General features: G+C 34.3%; 1 long non-coding RNA gene and 1 other non-coding gene across 2 annotated transcripts in view; one reads left to right on the forward strand and one right to left on the reverse strand.

Moving 5' to 3' along the window:
* The window catches only part of LOC102487903 (uncharacterized), a 77706-nt gene extending 63787 nt beyond the window's left edge, over positions 1–13919 (forward strand). The window contains exon 3 of the long non-coding RNA XR_336293.2: positions 13845–13919. This is a non-coding gene — a long non-coding RNA (uncharacterized LOC102487903). The remainder of the gene's footprint in view (positions 1–13844) is intronic.
* LOC114010051 (U6 spliceosomal RNA) lies at positions 13338–13444 on the reverse strand. The gene has a single exon (XR_003551444.1). It is a non-coding gene; the product is annotated as a U6 spliceosomal RNA (small nuclear RNA).
* Positions 13920–20579: the final 6660 nt, after the last annotated feature.

Below are 20579 nucleotides of genomic sequence, written 5' to 3' on the forward strand. Positions count from 1 at the left end.
CCTAGACTAATTTCATAGTATCAAGCTTTATCTTTAAAAACAAACACTCAAACATTCATTTAACACATGATGTTTGTTGCTGGCAATAAACTGTTAAAGAAGAGAAATGTGATCTTAATTTATTATTTGTTATGAAGACATATTAATTTCAACTGCATCACAACCACACTGAGGGTAGATGGGATTCAAGGAAAAACACCCAAAGATAAGACTTTTTGTCAAATTGGCATTGTTGAAGGTGGCATGGTAGTTAAGGCACTGGACTCTCACATGGCCAACTGTGTTTCAAGTGCTGGACCCAGCAGGTTGTGTGTGTGTGCCCACAACCCTGAGATAAGAAAGGAAAAGGGATTGTGGTGTAGCTGTCCCCACGGTGGGGGGTGATTTCTCGCTTTTACCTCTCTCTGTCTCTCTCTGTTACTCTCTGTGAGTACATGTACACTATGGTAAACAGCAAAAAAAAAAATAATAATCATAATTAAAAAATAAAAGTCAAGCATATTTTCAATTATTTTCATTTTTCAAAATTTTATACACTACATATATAAACTTTTCCCTAAATCCCAAATCTTTACAGTAAAAGCCATATTATTTTCTATATTGCTAATGATTCACATATATTTCTGCATACTTAGTATTCATGAATTTATTTTAAATTTATTTTTTTTTCTAGCTAATGAAATACTAAATGCCATTTTCCTTTAAGGTGTATGCTCTTGCGAAAGAGAGACTGAGAGGAGAGAACGAAAGTGAGAAAGTGAGAAGTCACCTCCTGGGGGTGTGGCCATGTTGTAATCCCTTCTCCTCCATTCTCCTCTGGATTTTGAGCTTGAAAGTACACGTGCCTCATGTAGTTTCAAGCTTCTGGTTTCGGGACTTGAACTGTATAGTCAGCCATGTGGGATCCAGTCTCCTTAACCACCATGCCACCAGCTGGCCTAAATGCCTTTTTAAATGTATATAAAATCAGGAGATTTAATGTTACATATTTAGTATTGATTAAATACTTTAGTCTTCAAATATTTTTGGAAGGAAAAGAAGACACCTCAGGCCAATATATCACCTGGTGTATAGAGTCAAATGAAATAAGTAATTAAGTAAAATTCAACACGATAGATCTCAAATACAGATAACTTGAGTGTTAAAAATATAATTTGCCTTGCAAAGGATGATTTGAGATACACATATCTATACATTTACAGCTTTACTGACTGTGGAAATATATGGAGAGGGGATAGTTGGGGACACTTTAATAAGGCAGGACTAGAGGATTGTGTCAGGTTAAATTGGTCACATGACTTCATTGCCATCTTTGTACTTGCTGTAGTTTTTGCTCTCACCTGTGCCACATTGTCAATGCAGGCATGCCTCTTGGTCTGTATCACAGATATCTAATTCTTATACATTATTCAAGACACCGAGACCTTCCTAACCATCTCGAGGCATATACTGGACTCTCCTCTGACCTGTAGCTTGTATTGTCAGCTCAATTAAGGCTGACAATATATGACTCTGTACTGTCTTTTCATAGGTAGGTCTCCAACTAAACTGTAAGCTTCCCCCACCCTGGTTCTTTACCAGGCACTGCAATTGGTATAATGACATAGTCACAGAAAGTTCTTAATAAATGCTTAATGTTACTTCTCATTATTACAGGGTAGACTCTGTACCAACTAACTGGACCAATTGCTCACTACCCTCTGGCCAAATCTGGTCCAAGCTTTTAGACAGTGGGAACAGGCTTTTCTCATTACATTCCCAGCTCAGTTGTTCGAATCAGATACAAATTGATAGTGAGTAGAAGTTATTCCAATCTGACAGCTGTCCAGTGTCTTGTTTGTGGAGAGAGGAAATGAGAACATGTTGACTATGTTCCTTTTTCTGATGGGCCACAAGATAAAATGTGAAGAAAACAGGAAGGACCTAACATCATGACAATCAAGAATGTTCCCACTCTCAGCTTGGTGTTGTGCTCAGCCTTGTCAAGGAAACAAGACGGCATGTCTACAGTCTCCTTAAACAAATGTAGAGACTAATTCTGACAGGATAGCAAAAAACCCAATGGTATTTCTGTGTCTTCTTTACATTAATAGATGATATTGGTCTCCATGGCTGCCATCGTATCAGCACTTTTCACTGACACTGAAATTCATCTTCCAGTACAAAATCAGAATCAAAACAATCCACGGATGGGATGTTACTAGCTGAGTTCATGAGTTTTTCTCAAGATGCAAATTTATTATTTTACTTATTTTCAGGAATGGAAAAACATGACCTTTCTTACTCTTGCTCCATCTTAGCATCATGGGTTGGTAAATACATTCTATTTTTCCCTAGATGTTTTATTATTATTACCGTATTTCCACAGCAGAAAATGTGAAGGGGGAGAAAGAGCAAAAAAGTAAAATATAAAATAGGGAAAAGAAAGAAAAATGCAGAATATCAGTCAGGCTTGACGAGGTTCCCCTAAGAATAGATTACCTAGTCTAATGTTGTGGAAAAATGACTGCTATACATCAGCAGAAGAGGTCAGAAAATTAAATTTTATGTGTCTTGCCTCGAAAAAAAAGTTTGGCTGAAAAATAGAATCCTTCATGCCTTGGTGGAAATTTTAAACATTTCAATTCTGTTTTACAAAAAAATTTAAAAGCCAAAAAAATGAAAACAATAACAGCAACAACAAAAAAACTTCAAAGTGAAAGTCACCATGAGTCAGGGAACAAGATAAGATTTTAAAGCCATAATGAGAGAATGCCTGTGAAGGGACATGTGCCATGCATTGAGTCCAGCCACAGGGGTGACAGGAAAGGTAGCAGGAATATTTTGGTAAATTCTTGAATTCTATAAGGTTTGGATTAGAAGAAAAGTTGTGGCATAATCTATAGTTATTCTTCTTGTCTAATAGACAACACCTTGGAGAATTGGATGACTTAGGAATTGAAGGAATCTTGTCTAACTTTCAGATTAAAGTTAAAAATTTTTGAGAGGCTTTTGGTATAGGGCACATGCACTTGCTGGAAAGAGAGAGACAGCGAGACAGAAAGCGAGAACCTCTCCTCCACGCAGCGGGATGGTCAACCCATAATCCCTTCTCCTCCATTCTCCACTCGGGATCTTGGGCACACATGCACATGTGACCAGTGTGAGTTTAAGCCACCGGGTCCAGGACTCACATCATGGTCGACTACATGGGAGTTCAGTGACACAGCTATTACACTAGCTGCTGGTCCCAAGTAACAATTATTTTAAAATGTTGTCCCTGTTGCAAGGCTGCTTCCTTTCCCTCTTCCTAGTGACTTTGCCTGCTTTTCAGATCATGTTCTGAGTGGCTTATTTTCTATTTTTTTTTCACCAATTTGTACTCTTTTCATATAATTCAGATGATTCCATGCCACTTCTCTTCTTGCTAAGGATAACTGACTCAGTTATACCCCTGACTTATAATAATTTGACTACTAGACAGTAGTCAATCAAAAATATTCTTACCAACCACCTTATGATATTCATTCATGCTTCCTATCAATACCATCTATTTTTTAAAAATGATTTTATTTGACTTTATTTATTTACTTATTTTAATTTGACCAGAGAGGAACAGAGTGAGAAAGAGAGTGAGAAAGAGAGAGGGAAAGTGAGAAAGCAAGTCACCAGGTCCGAGATTTGAACCCTGGTTAAACATGTGAGAGTCCAGTGCCCTTAACCACTACACCACCTGCTGGCCCCAACAATCAAATATATACTAATGTATTAATAATGGCAAAACATCCACAACATTATAAACCCTAATTCTTTTTCAATTTGCCTCCTTTAAGCTTCCCTGCTTTTTCTTCTGAAGTTTATTTCTTTAATGAATAGGAAAGACAGAGAGAAAGAGAAAGAGTAAGAGAGAGAGCATCCCCAGCATAGTCCTGTTGGCACGATCCTCTCCTAGCCTTATACAGCACCCATTCTTGGGCATTTATTGATTATATTCAGAGAGGTCTCTCAAGGTGAACTCAGTACCTTCCTATGTGTGTCAGCCTCTCAAAGACCTTAATCTCGCTTTGTATCTCCCTAGTCTTCTATACTTCCAATGACCTAACTTGGTGTATGAGAAGTAAAGTCTCCAGTATCACTTTCTCATTTCTGATAATCTCTTCTATCAGACTGTTTCAGTCTGCCTTCTTCCCCCACCTCTCTTAGAGACAGAAGTTTATCTTTTAAGAACAGCAAAAAATCTTTTAAAATCAACATTTGCATTATTTCTCTCATCCTCTTTCATGTCATAGCACTTTCTACTTCCTTCTCCAACCAATTTTTTTCTTAATACTTCCTTTTTCTCTCCTTTCTCTTAAGCATATGCATTTCTCATGTTCAGGAGCTAGACTGAGTTTGGTCTTTTAGTTCTTTTAGCTTGCATTTTTATGAGAGTAGATATAACAGGTTCTAATGCTTGAGAGGTGGTGAAGCAATGAAGTTGGAAGTATGGATATTGAAAACAATCTCGTTCAAGACAGTTCTGGTTTGACATTTTTCAGCTGTGGCACTCTGAGCAATCACTTAGCCTCTTTAACCTTACCTTCTAAACTTCTGAAAAACAGTGGGGAGGAATAAATAAGAAAATATATGGAAATCTCTTACTATTGAGTCTGACATATGGTAAACACATATTAGATTATTTTATCCTTCCTGTTCACACTATCACCCATTCTGGCTCATGCCCTTATTACATTTTTCTTAGCACATCACAGTGACCTCTTCCACATACAGCCTTTTCATTTTCTTGCTCATTATATCTATACCAATCCACTCCCAAACCCATTTCTCTATCCTGAACTTAGTAGCTTGGATTTTCTTCAATCATGTCCCACTTGATCCCACTTTCCTTTTTGCTTCAAAATGTGTATTAATTCTCTATTGCTTATAAAATAAAATTCAAATAGCTTAGCCTTAAAGGTCTTCCCAGTGTGGCACCAACTACCATTCCTTGTTTCCTATGTCCATCTTGATACGCCTAGTGTTTAGGTTGAACTAGATCATCAATGGTCCTCTGAACATGCCATGCAATTTTTGGTGCCCATAATTTTGCTCTAGTTTTGATTCCTGTAGACAATCCCCTCTTCAGAACACATTTACTCCTCCAGAAATCCCAGGATGCTTAGTGTCCATAACAAAGTCTACCTGTCCATCATAAAGTCATTTCACTATCCAGAAAGCATCTCTTCCTACTCTAACCCAGGATCTCCCCTGTGAAATTATAAATCTTTTTAAACTTGGATTGATATTTATTTCTTGGTGTGTATTTTAGTAATTAAAACGTTGCTGGGGCTTCCTCAAAATTTTCTAAATTAACAGAAAATGCTATTTTAACTTAATTTAAATAAAGATTGCTCTAGTTCTCTAATTTTTTTTACTAAAGCATTTTTCTGAACAGTGTTCAATTACAATAAAAAGTAGCAGCAATTTGCAAAACAGTAATAATAATAATAATAGTAAAAAGGACCCGAGCACAATGATCAATTTTTTTTCCCCCACTGGGATTTTGAAAAGGGTTATAAGGGTATAGAAAAAATGATTATTATAATCATTAACTATGTGAGCTAATGTTTATAACTGTGAGAACGTGGAAAAGTGAAGTGTAATAATTAGTGTTTTTATTCAACTGGTATAAATTATCTTTATTTTTGATGAAAAACTTTTATTAGATAAGTAGTCTCCAATATTTCCTCTCACAAGTAATGCCCTTGTTGAATACCTCTTACTTGGTTCCTTGCTTCCATATTCCCATCTATAGATTATTCTCAACTCAGCATCCAGAGTTGTCCTGTAAAAAAAAGGACAGACACTTCTTTGCTTAAAGCTCTGCAGTGGTTTTCTATTTATCTTAAAATCAAATCCAGAATTTATACAGGGATTTTTGCAAAGTCTTCCTGAACTTGTCCCAATATATTTTTTTCTAAAGAATTATTTTATTTAAGTTTATTTATTCACTTATTTAGTTAACCATAGAGGGACAGAGAGAGAGAGAGAGAGAGAATATGAGAAGGCAAGCCTCCAGGTCCGGGGCTACTCGATCCTCGGCCTGCCCAACTGGGAGTCCAACACCCTAACCACCACACCACCTTCCAAACCCATCCCCTTCCAACCCCATCCCTCGTATATTTCTGATTTCACCTTCTAACACTTTCTTTCTTGTTCACATACCCCAACCGTAACTGGCCTCCTCTGTTCCCTTAATGATCATTCCCATTTGTTTTTGATTCTGTGTTTTAATTATACCCTTCACCTGGAAAGTTCTCTCTCTTAGTGATTCTCTCCTTTGCCATCCAATCTTTGTTTCGCTGTCACCTTCTTCAGGCCTGCCCTGGTCATTCTGTTTAAAATACAGACTCTTCTTTGTCCGTCTCTCCTACAGAGGTCTCCCTGAACTCGCCCTAATTATATATACACTACTAATAATCTTCTGAAAACAATATAATTTACATAATTATTATGTAATTAACTTATTTCATGTATTATTTAATTATTTTGTTCAACTGATGAATTTCCAACACTAAGAAATATTTGTGCTCAATAAATATTTTCTAAATGAATGTATTAAAGAGGTGCCTTGATTTTTTTTTTTTTATTATGGTTTTCCTCCTTTTCATACTAGATAGTTCCTTAGATAGGAACTTCAGGTACTAAATATCAAAATGAAAACCAAGAATGACTATCAAATAGATAATGTTTGTAAGATATCAAGTATCTGAATATTTGTAGGCTTATGGATAACTGACCAGCTTTTAGTTACTTCCCTGTAAAAAACATTGTAAAGTCCCATCGCATTCATGCCTCAATCTGACATCCTTACATTAATGGTTGCTTTTAAAATGCTGACTCTTTCTATTGACAAGGAGGGAAATAGAGCCATATAGACATTTTAGAGATGCCTCTGTGGTAGTTATTTTCCCCCAAGCCATAGTAATGTGAAACAATTATGTTTACCATCTCATTCAACTTAACTATGCTGAAATAGATATGTCTACAAAGCAAAATCAAGGGCTGAGCAAACAATCTGCTTTTTTTTTTTTTCCAAACTTTGAATCTAATATTAGTTAGAAAAACTTAAACTGTTTAAAATAAATCAATAGAGTTGCATAGATTACAACTCAGCCAACTTCACTTGTGTTTTTCATAAACACAATAAATGTATTTGCAATGTCTATCATAAATTGATTACTACCCAAATTTATTATCCTACCTGCCTTTTCAAAATTGTTCTTTGTCCTTATTCCACTCATACCAAAAATGATTGCTACCTAGACCTACAAGCATTCACAATTTACCACATTATTAATCAGTACCTTATTGACAGAATCTTGAAGTCGTCTCTTTATTTATCCATTAATTTATTCACTCAACAAATACTTATGCCACACATTGTTTGTGACCCGGAGGCTACATTACTGAGAAGTCTTACAAATATGTTTGTCTTGATGAAGCCTAAGGTCAACATTAGTTCATATAAAAATCATGATAAAGTGACATGTTATCAGAATTGTTTTTGTATATTTCCCTGCCCTCCTTTCTCAGTAGCTGCTAAACTGCTGGGTCTGGGACTCAAACTGCACAGCTGGCCATATGGGATCCAGTGCCTTAACGTGCTCACCACATGCTGGCCCAGAATTTTTACTTTTTTTATAACAATTTTAAGCTCAAATTTTTTTAAGTCTCATATCTGACCCAAAAAATTTACTATACCCATACCATAAAAGAGATGTAAGAAAAGTTTGCCTAAAAATTAGTTTTTGAAAATTACAATAATGAAATCCAATTATTACAAACAAATAAAAAATCCAAAAATAATATCATCATCATTAAAAATATACTTTATAGTTAAGAGATATTGTTGCTCTCAGTATATCATTTAGAAACATTAAACCATTAGAAAAAAATAACCATCATGAAAATATATGTATATAATAGTATAACTCATATATATCTATAGCATAGATATATATGACAGAAATTTAAAATTTAAAAAAAATGGAAGTCATAGAGAATCGTATTACTTTTCAAAGAAATGTTTAAGACTAAGTGAGCAAAAAATTACTAAAATATACTTCTCCTTTTGACCAAATTGAAGTGACATGAACTAATTTATATTTACACCCAAAATTACCCAAAAAGGGGGCAAAATATAGTTTTTGAAGTGGTTTTTATAATACTAAACACCAAACATCAGGCAAATGAGTATAGTTATACTTGAAAGATAGTAAATAAATTATTTAAACCCTATATTGCCCTAACTTGTTGCCCTACAGTTTTTTTTTTTCTTTTTTTTGGAGAGGTTTTTGCTATAGGGCATGTGCGCTCGCCAGACAGACAGACAGAGACAGACCGCAATCCCTTCTCCTCCATTCTCCTCTCGGGATCTTGGGCACGCATGCGCATATGCCTGGCGTGAGTTTTAAGCCACCGGGTCCGGGACGTGAACCGCGGTCAACTATGTGGGAGTCCAGCGACGTAGCCATTACACTAACTGCTGGTCCTGCCCTACAGTTTTGAGATCACCGACACAGGGAGCGTTAGTCTTGGTGGAATTTCAGTTTCATGAATTGAGACTGAGTATCTAATAAGTAGCAGAGAGGACACAGCTATGCATACAAATATTCAGGTGGTTAGCAATAAGTGAAAGTGTATAAAAAATACATTCCGCATTGGGCACAGAGCCAATAGGAAACCTGAAGGTTAGATTCTCCAATTCTTATAGGGGACCAGAGTTATGCTTAAATCCTAACTCCCAAGTTAATTGGTATTAAGGGTCTTTGGAGAAGATGATTAGTTCAGGAGGGCAGCACCCTCACAAATGGGATTAGAGCCTTCATGATACAGACCCAAAGAGGCCCAGTCACCTTTTCTGCAAAGGCACAATGAAAGGGTGCCATGAGTGAGCCAGAGAATAGGCACTTACCAGGCACCTAATCCATCTGTGATTGATTTAGGAATTCCCAGATTCCAGAGCTATGAGAAATACATACTTGTTTCTTATAAACTATCCAAGTCTCTAGTGTTTTAATATAGCTGCTGGAACAGACTAAGCCAGGAATAGGAGTTGCTCCCACCTGCAAGTCTGTAATTCTTACGATTTACAAGAGAATTACCAGAGTACACAAAAAAGATAAAAATAAAAACAAACAAGCAAACAAACAATTATCTTAGCTAGCTCTATCTTTTTTTTTCAATTTATTTATTTGCGTTCATTCACTGTACATCATTACAGCATACAAAATGAGATTTTCCATCCAGAGTATACTGTATATTGTCTCAATCAAGCACATCAACAAACATGTTATTGTCAGCAAATGATCTTCCATTCTTGTTTTCTGTATGTTTTGCTTTTTTCCCCCATCTTTGCTTTATCTTACAAAACTAGAGAGAATGTCAAGGAACATCCAAAAGAAATGTATAAAAGGAATTACCAAACATCAGAAAAAAATGAAAAGAAACAAGAAAATTAACCTCAGTGTTATCCTTTAGACAACATCAATAATATTTTTAAAAATTTCTGTTAGACTGAGGCATGTATATAAAATTATATAGACAGAGAGTGAGGAAAGAAAACAATTACCAGTAAATATCAGGAATGAAAGATGTACATTGTAGAAGACTCATCCACTATTAGAAAGATAATGAGGGAAAACTATAAACAACTTTATGCCTATAAATTTGTAATTGTAAATAAAAAAGAACAAATTTCTTGAAAAACAAACACAAAACTCACTCAAGGAGAAACAGATAACATGATTTATTCTATGTATTCATATATTTAAAAAATTAAATGTATGATTAAATTCTTCCCACAAAGAAAACTCAATGCCCAGATGGTTTTGCCTTTGAGTTCTACCAAACATTTAAGTAAAAATTGAACCAATACTACAAATCTCTTCAAGAAAATCTAAAAAGTAGGAAAATTACTCAGCAAACTCTATGAAAGTAACATTTTCCTGATATCAAAACCAGAGAGACACATGACAAAAACAAAACAAAATAATGAACAAAAAAAAGTAGAGATTTATGTTCTTCATAAACGTAGTTACCAAATCTCTAACTAAATTTTAGCAAATTGAGTCAATGGCATAGAAGAAAGATCATTTATCTTAACAAGTGGCATATATCCAAAGAATGCAAGGTTAGCTTAATATCCAAGTCAAGGTAAAATTCATAGTACTAACAAACTAAAAAACAAGCAAAAATAAACATATATCATCATCATTTCAATGCAAAAAAGTATTTGGCAAAATACAATATCCATTCCTGGAAAAGAAATAAAAAATCTACATGCAAATTAGAAAGAGAAGGAAACTGCTTCAATCTTCTGAAAGGTCTGAAAAACCTATTACTAACATCATACTTAATGGTGAAAAACTGGATGCTTTCCCTTGAAGTTCAAGAAAAAAGCAAAAATATTGACTTTTACTACTTTCATTCAATATAGTTCTGATAATTCTAGCCAATGCAATGACATAAGTACAAGAAATAAGAGACATCAAGATTGAAAAGGAAAATGTAAAACTTCCTTTAATACATATTTATGTAAAAGAAATATTTTAAACCTATTAGAATTATAAATGAGATTAGCAAAATTTATTGCAGATCAATATATAAAAATCAATTTTATATCCATATTTTAACAAAAATTAAAAATTCAGACATTGTAATTAATTAAATACTCCATTTATGTCACATAAAAAGTATAAAAACTTGGTTTTGATCTTGCAAAATCAATTACATGACATATACTAAAAACCAAAAAATAAATCAAATCGCCTAGAAAAATCCACAATTTAAAAATTTGGAGAGGTGAACAATTTTCATAGATCAGTACACTCAACATTACTATCTCAACTTTTCCCAAACTAACATATGTATTTAATACAATTTCAATTAGAATCCCAGGTATTTGTTTTTAGAAACTGACATGGTAATTCTAAAGTTATACAGAAATCAAAAAATCTAGTAAAACCAAAACACATTTTATTTTTTTAGAGAAATTTTTACTGTGAGGCTTGTGCACTCACTGTAGAGACAGAGACAAAGAGACAGAAAGTGAGAAATCACCTGCTGGCGGGATTGCCATCCCACAATCCCTTCCTCCATTCTCCTCTTTGGATTTTGGGCCCGCCTGCGCATGCACCCATCCCGGGTCTGGGACTCGAATTGCAGTCAGTTATGTTGGAGTGCAGTGACATAAACATTACACCATTTGCTGGTTCCTCCGAAACACATTTTTAAGAAAGAACAAAATTAGAGGACAAATGCTATTTGATTTCTAGTCTTCTTAGATTACTATAATAATCAAGAGATTGTGAAATTTTACAATAATCAATAAAGTGTGGTAATGACATAAATGCAAACATTTCAATGAAACAGTGTAAAGAATTAGGAAATAAGTTCATGCATATATAGACCACTGATGTTTTGCCAAAAGACCAAAGATAATTAAATAGATAAAAGATAGCTTTTCAGAAATGTTATAAGAATAATTGGAAACTCTCTGTGCAAAAACATTGAACTTAAATTCATATGCCAATGTTAGGCAAAATTAATTTATATTAGATCTAATTTTCAAGAGCCATAAATATAAAACTTTAAGCTTTAAAACTTCTAGAAGAAAACAATTAAAATTGTGTGACATTGGATTAGGCAGCTTAGATATGACACCATAAGGCTATATATATATATATATATATACACACACATATATAAATATATTTGCCATATGTATATATATTGATGAACTGTACTGTAGCTAAATTAAATTTTTCTGTTCTTTAATATTCACTATTAAGAGAACACAAAAACTAGCTGAACTTGGAAAAATATTTGCATAGTACATATTTAATAGAATACTTGCTTAAGTAATAAATAAAGAATTCTCAAATATTGATGAAAAAACAAACAACCTCATGAAAACTGAGAAAGACTAAGATATACACATCAAGTAAGGACATGATAAAATACTTAATATCATTAGTTATTAGGAAAATATAAATTAAAATCACATTAAGCAGCCACTATTCACCAGTAAAATGGCTAAAATAAAAAAGATTGATGATACCAATGGTAAGCAAGTGTGTAAAGCAAATAGAATTGTTTTACATCATTGGAGGAGATACAAAATGATAAATCTCATTGGAAAACAATTTAGCAGTTTACTTTTTTTAAGTATATTCATTTACTTCTTCCATAAGAGTTTGACAGTCACCTCTAACAAAGTTTTCATGCCATGATCCACTCCTAGATCACAGGTACACCTGAGTGTGCCAATGCACTCAGGGAGTTTCTAGGACATTAACCCAGGGCTTTTCTTATAGGGATCTGTTGAGCTACTGATGCACCACCACTTGTCTGACTTGGACAGTTATTTTAAAAGTTACACATGCACATATCATATCATGATTCTGCTATTTCAAATTTATGTATTCACCAAAAAGAAATGAAAGTGGGACCAGCAGATGGTGTAATGGTTATATATCACTGGACTCCCATGTAGTTGACCTGGCTTGAGTCCCTTACCTAGTGACTTAAAACTCACACCGGGTACATGTGTGTGCATGCCCAAAATCCTGAAGGAAGTCTGAAGGAGAGGAATTGTTGTGTGGCCATCTACCCTAAGGGGTGATTTTGCACTTTGTTTCTCTCTTTCTCTCTCTCTCTATGTCTCTCTGGCAAGCGCATATGCCCTATGGCAAAACTCTCTCTTTAAAAAAAAAAAAGAAAGAAGAAATGAAAGCATATATCCCTATATGAAGACTTGCACACAAATGTTCATTGTAGCTTTAATTTAAATATCAGTATCTATAACCAACCAAATATTCATCAAAATGTATAAAAATTATCAAACTGTGGGATACTACTCAGCAAGAAACATGAATACATCTTTAATATACCCAGTTACATGGATATATCTCTATGGAGATACATTGATAAAAAGAAGCCAGATTCAAAAGGGAATATACTGTGTGATTTAATTTACATATAATTCTCAAAAATGTCAATTAATCTATTTTGACAAGAAAAAGATCAGTGGTTGCTTGAAAACAGAAAGGGAAGGCAGGAATGAATTACAAAGTGATACTGAAAACTTTTACAGGTGACAGATATACTCATTATCTCGATTGTAGTGAAGGTCTCATGGTGTATACATGTCAAAATATCAAATTTATCAAATTTTATACTTGATGTGAATTTTACTGTATGTCAGTTATGCTTCAATATGGCTTTAAAAAAGAAAGCAAGAATATAGATAAGTGATCAAGGCAGATTAAAATTCTGAATTAATTATCATGTGGGATGAAACTTGCATCAGATTAAAATATATATTTAATGTACAATTATTATTATTATTCCTTGCACAGGGGCCATGCTAATCTTCTCTGTATCGTTCCAATTTTAGTATATGTGCTGCTGAAGTGAGCATGCAATTATTATTATTATTAAATATTTTACCTTGAGCACATGAACTCAGCAGAAAAAGAGTGTGCAAAAGTATCCCCATGAGGTCTAATCACACTCCAATCTCTTCTGTATTTCTCCTTTTGGGATTTTGGGCACACAAATGCCTGACATGTTTTTCAAGCCCCTGGGCTTTGACTTGAATAGCCCCACCAGCCATGTGGGCTCCAACTGGTTGGATATAAAATTACTATATAATTATTTAATGTACAATTAAATAAAATGTTTAATGTACAATTACTTAAAACAATGAGATGTATCAAATTTGGGCATTGGCCCAGCCACCGTGGCATGTGCAAATGGGATGCTTTGCTCTCCAGGTAGTGACCATGTTGGAAGCCTGGCTGATTCTAGTTCCATTCCAGGTTTGATTCTTGGCAAGGTGGCCTACACCTGTAATCCCAGTGTCTCCAGAGGCTGCATTGGGAGGATCATAAAGGTAAGAACTGTCTTTAAAAAAATTTTTAAAAAAAGAACAGAAAAGAGAAAACTATTACAAAGACACACAGAAATCTCAAAGGTTATCTATGTTTAATATTGACCCAAATTTTCTCTGAGTACAAAGTAAAATTGAAAATGCTTAATGAAAAGACAAAAAACATTAAAACTACCTTTCATACAATTTTTACAATCCTAAAGTTTACAAACCTATCATGTGCCAGGAATTGTGGTGACTTAATTGTCTTTAAGTCTTCTCTGCTGCATTAAGGTGTCTAATAAAATTGTAAAATACTTACTATTAACTTGATAAATATTTGAAAGTTGATAAACATTCTTTGATTATCTTTCAACATTATAATTGTCTACGTCCACTATTACTAATCTGTTTTCTTCATCCAAGAAGAAAATTGAGATACCAGAGGAGTTTTCCAAGTCTGTTTACTGAGTCACATGAACTAAAATTACTGTAAGATTTTGAAGGTAATTATCCATTTTTCTATTACCTCTCCAGGTAGTGACCATGTTGGAAGCCTGGCTGATTCTAGTTCCATTCCAGGTTTGATTCTTGGCAAGGTGGCCTACACCTGTAATCCCAGTGTCTCCAGAGGCTGCATTGGGAGGATCATAAAGGTAAGAACTGTCTTTAAAAAAATTTTTAAAAAAAGAACAGAAAAGAGAAAACTATTACAAAGACACACAGAAATCTCAAAGGTTATCTATGTTTAATATTGACCCAAATTTTCTCTGAGTACAAAGTAAAATTGAAAATGCTTAATGAAAAGACAAAAAACATTAAAACTACCTTTCATACAATTTTTACAATCCTAAAGTTTACAAACCTATCATGTGCCAGGAATTGTGGTGACTTAATTGTCTTTAAGTCTTCTCTGCTGCATTAAGGTGTCTAATAAAATTGTAAAATACTTACTATTAACTTGATAAATATTTGAAAGTTGATAAACATTCTTTGATTATCTTTCAACATTATAATTGTCTACGTCCACTATTACTAATCTGTTTTCTTCATCCAAGAAGAAAATTGAGATACCAGAGGAGTTTTCCAAGTCTGTTTACTGAGTCACATGAACTAAAATTACTGTAAGATTTTGAAGGTACAGACAATTATCCATTTTTCTATTATTTTTATTTTATTTATCACAAACAGGAAACTTTCTTAGTTGATCAAAAATATTTTGTTATTGTCATAAAGACTGCTGGGAGAGAATTTTAGAGCTGTCTGTTCTAGAAAAGTTGAAAACATAAAATATTTCACAATGACATTTTGTGTTACATAAACTTCCCCACACAAATTGTAGTTATTGTTGAGTTCCCATGGACTTTTTGTATACCTACATATCAGCAACTCACTTCCAACATTTACTGGGGAAAAAAACACTTAAACATGTTATTTAAAATTCTGAAAGAAAAACTCAGAAGTTGGCATTCATAGCATTGAAAAAGTACACAAGGCTTATGTTTTCCTTTTTCAAATTCTCATTCACAAAAGATTTTTCAAGCACCACCTATGCTGTCCCTGAAACTTCACTGGCATTACGGCAGATAGGAAAAAAACATAAAACAGTTGTCTTTGCCCTTACCAACTTTCTAGCTGGAGAAATAAAAAAAAAAAAAAAACATGAAAAAGCAAGAAGGAAAAAAGTAACTCCATCTAGTAGTTAGATGGTCTTCAGTGAAAAAATGCAATCCCATGATCCAGAGCTGACTAAAGTTGGGGGTGGTTTGAGACAAACCCTATTGGTAGTGTCTCTGTTTCACTTTCTGTCTCTGTGACTCATGAAAGAATGAACAAAATTTTAAAACGAAGGATAAAAATAATAGCATCTACATCTAATACATTTTATTCAAAGAGAAGTTTCAATTGGTTCTAAAACCATCCTTTAAATGTTGAGACTTAAGATTAGATTGTAAAGAGGAAGAAGACATCCCCAATGAGGAGCAAGTACGAGGAAGAGAACAATAGATGGGATGATGAAAAACAAAAAAATAAAAAACAAAAACCTGTCATCACAGAACTGTTGTAGTATGTTGGAGGTGGTAGTCGATACAGTCTTATGCTGTAGATGCAACATTTCATGAAATAATTTGAAGCACAAAGCACAGAAATAAAACTTGATAAAATGGTATTGGGGAGTTTTCAAGGGTTCTTTTGTAGGGGAGTTCTTTTGCATAATAAAATTAGCAACTACTGTCATTCACCTAATATCCATTCTTTCCATTGTTTTTAAGAGATCCAAAAATGTGTTGGGACTAACAAAGGTTCATAACCAAGAATATTGCATTCTCTACTCCCTCATAGATAAAGGTGTTATTGAAATGAAGGCAGATGCTTGAGGATCTTCTATATTGCCAAAGGTCAGACCTCAGTTTATAGTCAGAGTTGTAAACTGTTGTTAGAGCACATGAGAAGAGTCCAACTAAAACACTTATTGTGACCAGTATTTGAGGGCTGCAGAAAGACAAGGAAGCCCATGGAGGAATAAATTAGAAATGTGTGTAGAGAGAGACTAAGAATGACAGACACTGGTGTCACAAAAGCTAGAGTGGGAGAGTGTGTCCAGGAGTGACAGTGTCAAGTATTTAGAGTGGTCATAAGGACCAGGAAACATTAGACCTCCCCAAATTCTACCCAAGACAAAAAGATATCCATGTTGACCTGTAAGATTAAGCCATCTAGGTTTACAGAATAAATACAATTTTTATATTAATTAATCAATTTATAAGAAGTGTGGTATTATCTGTTGAAGATATTTTGTAGTTTTATCAGATGTACTAGAGAGAAATGTTCACCTGTTGAAATATCCATTTTGTAAGCCAAATAATAATGTGATTGAATGTATAAAAATATGAAATGAAAAAATGAAAATAAATAAATAAACATGGACTTCATAACAAAGGTAATAGGTGAATATCATACCAGGAACTGGTTACGTCACTGTAGAGAAATATTGAGGGTAAGCAAAGACTTGCCCTTACGTTTCAGATTTTGAGAACTCAACAGGTCTTCTAGTAGCATGAGAGAGATGTTTGCTACCCAGATGTGGTTGGCAATTCTATGTGATATACATTTTTGGGTACCCATTCTGGATAGAAACCTATTTTAGAAACTGTGGCTGTTGATAATAGCAAGATCACTTTAATTTATACCTAGGAATGTACCATCAAGGATTTATATATAAAAGTTTATACAAAATATGAGTAACTACTATATTAGAGGAGAGTACAAAATACGATGTTCATTCACATATCCCTATAAATATATACATAACTTTTTATTGAGAGAGTTTTTTGCTATGCAGCATATTCTTACTAGAGAGGTAGAAAGAGACAGAAAGTGAGAAATCAATCCCTCTTCAGGGGGTGGTGGTCCACGCTGCAATTCCTTCTCCTCCATTCTCCTCTCTGGATTTGGGCATGCACTCACACATATCTTGTGTGTTTTAAACCATTGGGTCCAGGAATAAAACAGCAGTTGACTATGTGGTAATCTAGCAACATAATCATTATGCCATCTGCAGGGCCCATAAATATATATATGTACAATGGATATACAGCTATTTGTATTTGCTGAAACATATGCAGATTTTTCCCTAAAATGTATTCTGACATAGATACATAAATAGCTCATAATTGTATATGTACTTATGGAAAAGGTAAAAATGCATGATTTGTATATAAGTCATTACAGAGAATTCTAGATATTCTCAGAGTTAGGTTTGAGAAAGTATTCATAACAGCTGTTATATTTGAAAAGTATAGAAGCTTATTAAATAAAGAGATTTGTGGTAAAATGAGAAAAATAGAAAATCCATGTGAAATATTGGCATATTTGTCTCACCTTAAGTTTGAAAGAGCATGGAATCTTGAATACTAGCTTTTGGAAATTCAAATAGAATATCATTTCTTTTTGAATCTGCTACCAGCCTGTGTTAAGATGGTATTGGGGAGTTTTTCGGAGGGTTCCTTTGTAGAAGAGTTGTTTTGCATAACAAAGTTAGCAACTACAGTCATTCACCTAATATCCATTCCTTCCATCATTTTTAAGAGATCTAAAAATCTGTTGGGAATAACAAAGTTTCACAACCAAGAATATTACATTCTCCACTCCCTTATAGATAAAGGTGGTGATATGACTCATTTCCAGGTATTGAAATGAAGGCAGATGCTTGAGAATCTTCTTTGTTAATCTGTGTTAATCTTTGGGCACAATTCTTAAATGCCAAGGGAATACACATTTTTTTTCACATTTTTTATAAAGTAATTTGGACTACTAATTTACTGAGATTGTTTTATAGGGAAGTATGGCCAATTTAAAAAAGTAATATTTAACATTAGTTCAAACATTTATTTTGTCCATTTAGCTTAATCCTGGTAAATGTTTTGATTTTTTAAATGTGTATTTATGTATATCTGTGTAAATATATTGATGTATGCATTTGTGTGTGATTTTTTTTCTGTGTGTATGTGTGTGTTTTTGTATATATATATATATATATATATATATATACACATACATATGTATCTGGACTGAGAAGTTTATAATAATTGATACTTTAGAATTGATACAGGACCAGAAGATGGCATAGCAGTTACAATGCTGGACTCCCACATGGCTGACCACTATTTGAGTCCTGGATCTGGTGTCTTGAAAATCATACCCAGGCATGCATGGAGAAGGGATTATGGTGTGGCCAACCATCCTGGGGAGTGATTTCTCACATTCTCTCTCACTGTCTCTATCTCTCTGTCTCTCCAGAGAGCACATGTGCCCTAAGGCAAAAAAATTCTCAAAAATTTTTAAAAAAAGGTAGTAGTTGGTACACTCAGATGCTGAGTGCAGTGGTGTTTCTAATGGCATTAAATAAATTAGGAACTGCTCTCAGTCCAGTATAAATACCATACAGAACATGACATTTTGAATCCATGCATGAATATGAAGCAGCTTCCTGCTAGTTAATAGGCAACCTATTCTGAATAAATAAGACAAAGGAACAAATGTGTATTTTGAGGGACACATGTGTTCCAATTTCATTTAAGACTCTTTTTTCGAGAAAACTGAGACTGTAAACAACCGAATAAAAAAGACTGGATGTCTATCACAGATTTCCCTAATTCACCAATATATAGTTGAGTTATATATTCCACAATATACAAATAAATAAAAAGAACATGAAATATGCCCTTGCACAAATGTTTCCTTTCTTCCTATCTTCTGGGAATGGAGTCGAGGTAGATAATAATTAATGGTTCTCCAACATAGATACTTCTGCTTCCAAATTTAAATAACCTAGACATCAGGTGGTGTGGTGGTTAAGGTGCTGGACTCTCATATGGCCAAATGCAGTTCAAGTCCCAGACCTGGAAGCTGGAAAATCACACTGGACATGTGTACATGAGTGAGCAAAGTCTTGAGGGGAGAATGGAGGAGAAGGGATTGTGTTATGGTCATCTGCCATGGAGGGTGATTTCTCACTTTTCCTTTTACTATTTCTCTCCACTGCCTCCTCTGCTGAGTGCACATGCCCTATTCCAAAAACCTAAAAAAATGAAGAAAAAGTAATTCAAAGACTACATACTGCCCACCGACTATGAGCAAGGGAACAGGATAGATTATAAAAATTCTAAAAAAACATAAATTTAACATAGACTTCTTGGTTCCACTGTATACCTAAACCAAGAAAATAAATAGTATTGCCATGCACACCTGATACAAAAGCAAACTCAAAAGTCTAAATCTATTGTGTTCCTTGGTAATCTTTTGATAGAATTTTAAAGACCTTCATTTTTTATAAAAAGGAGAGATGCTTCCATTTCACAATGGGTATAACAGTACTAATTGTTTTTAAAAGGGACAGGGAGTGGTAAAGAAAAATGAAAGAAGGGAGAGGAAAAGATGGAGTTAGGGGTGAATAGAAAAAAAGGCAGGATAATGTAGTATCTGAGGCCAGGAGATTAGGAAGGAGTTGATCTGGTCTTTTTAGCAGGGGTGTACTCCTTGGAGCTTGTTTACAGACCTGAATAAAGGCAGTAGAAAAAAGATGCTGAGTTTAGATGTTCAAGAGGTACATGAAATACTTCTTGATTATAAACTTGATTAAAGAGATAAAAAGTAAAGAGAGAATTGGGAGTGAATATACTTTTCAAACCCTGTGGACTAATTTTTAATTGGAATGAGTGAAGACTAGGAAAAATAACCACAACCTGGTTAATGACCTAATTATATTCCTTAATATAGGGCCCCGTCACATGACAGGCAAAGACAGGTTCCAGTGTGTTTCTAGTCTTCATCCGACAATAGTTTAGGAGACTTTTATGGATGCTAGTTCCTACTGTCTACATAATTCAATGAACCACATTCTCTGCAAACAGAAAGACTTAACTATCCATTCTTCTCTGTGAGTCAACCTTCATTTTTATTTTTGGGGGGAGAGTTTTTTTTTTTGCTATAGGGTGCGTGTGCTCGCCCGAAAGACAGAGAGAGACAGAAAGTGAGAAATCACCCTCCAGGGGGGATGGCCACACCACAATCCCTTCTCCTCCATTCTTCTCTTGGGATTCTGGGCACGCACGCACACGCGCCGGGTGTGAGTTTAAGCCACCGGGTCTGGGACTCGAACTGCGGTCGACTACATGGGAGTCCA

This window comes from Tupaia chinensis, unplaced genomic scaffold (assembly GCF_000334495.1).
Source record: "Tupaia chinensis unplaced genomic scaffold, TupChi_1.0 Scaffold000689_1, whole genome shotgun sequence".
Taxonomy (NCBI): domain Eukaryota; kingdom Metazoa; phylum Chordata; class Mammalia; order Scandentia; family Tupaiidae; genus Tupaia; species Tupaia belangeri.